We start from the raw sequence: 3,571 nt of genomic DNA, 5'->3' as shown, positions 1-3,571 counted from the left end.
TGCTTGTGCCGTAGGGATAGGTTGCTTGAGTTGGGTAGCGGTCTTGACGCCGGAATGCTATGCGTAGGTATGTCATCATCATCATCATTATCGTTGTTGGTTTCAGTTAAGGTTATAGTGGTTGTGATAGATGATTGTACTGTTTGTATAGGTGTGCCACGTGGTTGTTTGACATCTTGTGATCGGAAGTGGAGTCGCTGCGGTGCGCTAAAGGTAGGTTCGCCTACTCAGTACTGTTGATTGTCTAGAGTATCTTTTGATTTGATTTGATTGTTGTAGTGTAGGTGTGGTGATCTGATTGTGATAGTTGGTTTGTATTGTGTTGTTTTGTTGTCGTTGTTGTGGTACATCTTATTGTGTTTGTTTATTTCTGGTTCTCGAGGTGCGTCCTTGGCTGAGTGGAGTCACATGCGGGAGTGGCTTCACGCCCTAGTTTCGCCCTCCATGGAACCCACCACGGGAGGGGATGTGCACATTAATGGGATAGGGTTATCGCTCGGTATGATGAACGGGGCTTAGGTGGGAACGGCAGCTGTCCCCCATGGGCAGGCCTGGTCCAGTAGATAGTCGGTGACGATGATTGATTGGTGGAGATGTGGCTGGTCTGTGTGCTAATGTGTCTGCATTGTTATATCAGTGGTTGGCGTGTCTCTTCAGTTACTGACCTTGTGTGGTTTTGTCTTCTTGTTTATTTAAAGAAATGTCTGCCGTGATCCCTTATGGTGAGCAGTCAGTCTTAGCAGGTGTTGTCATGGATGATAGTTGGATACTTGGTGGGATGAGTCATTCACGAGTCATGACAGAAGTGTAGATCACATAGTTGATAATATTCTGAGTTGTATCTTGTATATCTTAGTTTGTTAATCACCGTAATGTAACTTAATTGTTCTTTTATCGACATTTAATTATTACTGTCCTCGGCCAACCGAGATGGTGATGCCCTTATATGCTAGGGAAGGTGTTGTTAAGGCTCCTTGGTATATGGGGGTGTCACAAAGTGGTATCAGAGCGACGATTTTGGAACATATAACAAGTGAACCTAATGAACGTAGTGAGTCTAATAAAATGAACCTGGTGTATGTGTATTAGGAGCCCCAGCAGATGCTAGCTTTTGGGTGAGTAGGCTCCCTCATTTCAAAATCATGGCCCATTATGCTTAAGCCAGTCACCGGTAATGGGAATATCAAGTCGGGAAGTATGTGCCTAGTGTGTATAATAGTGATGTTAGGAAAGTTTGTGGTGGAATCTTTATGGATGCTAGTGTGTATAATTGTGATTGGAACTGTGAGAAACTATAGCTGAGTAGTAATGAAAGTGCTGCTATATTGGTAATACGCAACAGTGTGTATGGTGTGGTGTTGGTAATGTTTGTTCCAAATGATTGGTATTAGTACTTTATATGTAAGAGATTGTGAGTATGGTATGTGGTAATGATGGTAATTAGTAAGTTTTGAATGAGTTGTAGCAGCTGTCCAAGTAGTACTTGGAGAATGTGATAGATGAATGGTTGAATGCTTCCGCAATGTGGTGTAATTAAGTTGAGTAAGCTATTCGATAATTGTTGTGACATGGTTGAATTATTAGAAGGTTTGAATGATAAATAAGGGTTAAATGTTAAATGAATGCTTAGGGTGATATGATTAGTAGTTGCATTGTCGAAGTTACAAATGCATGATTAGAAGTTATTTTGTTGTAGTCCCAATTATATGATTAGAAGTAAAAGAAATGTGTTGAAAGTATGCATGAGAAAGTTAAAAGTTTGGTCATTTGGTTGTGTAATGGTTATTATAGAATGAAAGGAAAGGTTGAATGGAGTAATATGTTTGTTAGAATTGATACGTTGTATTTGTGTGATAGCAATTCATCATGAATGAGTATAATAATTTGTGACGATTTCCGAATTCATTTTGGAATCAACACGCGTTGCTGTTTTGCAGGAATCTTTAGTTAACCTTACATTTCCGATCATATACCTAACCTTACTTGACCGAGTACGAGTGCCTACTAGACCGAGTAGTCCTCATTCGATGTAGTTAGGAAGCTATTATGTCGAGAAAGCGGGAATTACCTGCAAAAACTCGACCGAGTAGCTCCAACTCGATCGAGTGGAGGCCACTCGATCGAGTAACATACTTACTCGATCAAGTAAGTTGCTACAGTGTCACTGAAACACGGGATATTAAACCCTTTATTTCCTAAATCTTTCTTTTATTTCTTCCTTTTCGCAAACCCTAATCCCTAATCTCTCTCTCAAAGAACCCTTGTTCTTGGTTATTTTGTGCTTGAACTTTGGTGATTTCTTTGCTTAATTTGTTCTCGTTGCTTGCCAGTCGATCAACTATGAAAGTTTATCCTATTTTGATGTTTTTGATTAATTAGAAACATGTAGGATGTTGATAATTGCTGAAAAATCGATTTATATGTGCCAAATCATGTTTGTAATTGTTGTAAAATGATTTAGTTGCTTCACTTTGTTGAATATTGACATTGGTTATGCAAAAATCGAATCAAATTAGGAGTTAATATAACTCGAAATTTTTAGGGTTCACGATTTTGAATTGAATTTTGGTTATCTTTTGTATGCAAAAGGCTGAAAATTGGGTAATATATGTTATACATATCATGATTAGAGTTGATTTTGATGATTTTCACTAAAAAATTTGCCTTAAAACTCCGTCTTAAAAGTGCCCCAAACTGAAATTCGTTTTATATTGTTGTGAAATTTGTTTGTTTATGAAGTCATTTTGAAGGAATAATTTTCAGAAGTGATAGAAGTAACGTTAATTGGCGCCATACATGTCAAATTCTTACAGCTGTGAGACCGTCTGAATATACATTTGGGGGTTTATACTTTTAAATTTTGAATTATTGGTGAAACTGTGTATGTGGACATGGGCCACATGCACGCCAAGCTAATCTGTGGACGTATATAGGTCTCTTTGAAAGCCACGCTTGGCGGCGTAAAAAGGCTTTCGACCAGATCGCTTTAGATCGGTCGGTTTCGTCTCGGTAAAGGTCTCGAAACGATTAGAGATGTTCGGAGTCGCCACCAAGCATTTGTGGGATGCTTGGAACCCATTCAAATCTACTTTATACCTCTTTAGCATCCTATCTCTAGAATGACTCTCGTACGCCCTGGATAAGGCCGTCCACTATCCAAAGGTTCTTAGTAAGGGGTGAGGGTACGTATTGGGAAGCCCTTTAATCGGACACCCAATCCCACCCGCGTTAGCGACCTCTACTGATCGATCGTGGTTGTTTAAGTGCAAAAGTTGATAAAACGGTTTAAATGGATGAATGCGAATCCAAATGTTTTAACCTTACATGTGAATGTTTGCTAAGTCGGTTTGTTTATCCACATAGCATGAAATTGATGTCGAGTTAGATTTAGATTGAATTGCATGTGAAAACGGAAATTAAACATCCACTTACCAAATTTGGATTATGACGTTTAACACGATCCATTTATTTGAAAAAGTGTGTTTTAATGGCAAAGCGTAAAAACATAAACTTGTCAATCTGATCCGTCACATATTCGGGTTAACCGTAATCGGGATCGTCCTAGACAAGT

Source organism: Silene latifolia, chromosome 11 (assembly GCF_048544455.1).
Source record: "Silene latifolia isolate original U9 population chromosome 11, ASM4854445v1, whole genome shotgun sequence".
Lineage (NCBI taxonomy): Eukaryota > Viridiplantae > Streptophyta > Magnoliopsida > Caryophyllales > Caryophyllaceae > Silene > Silene latifolia.
This window is presented reverse-complemented; position numbering follows the sequence as displayed.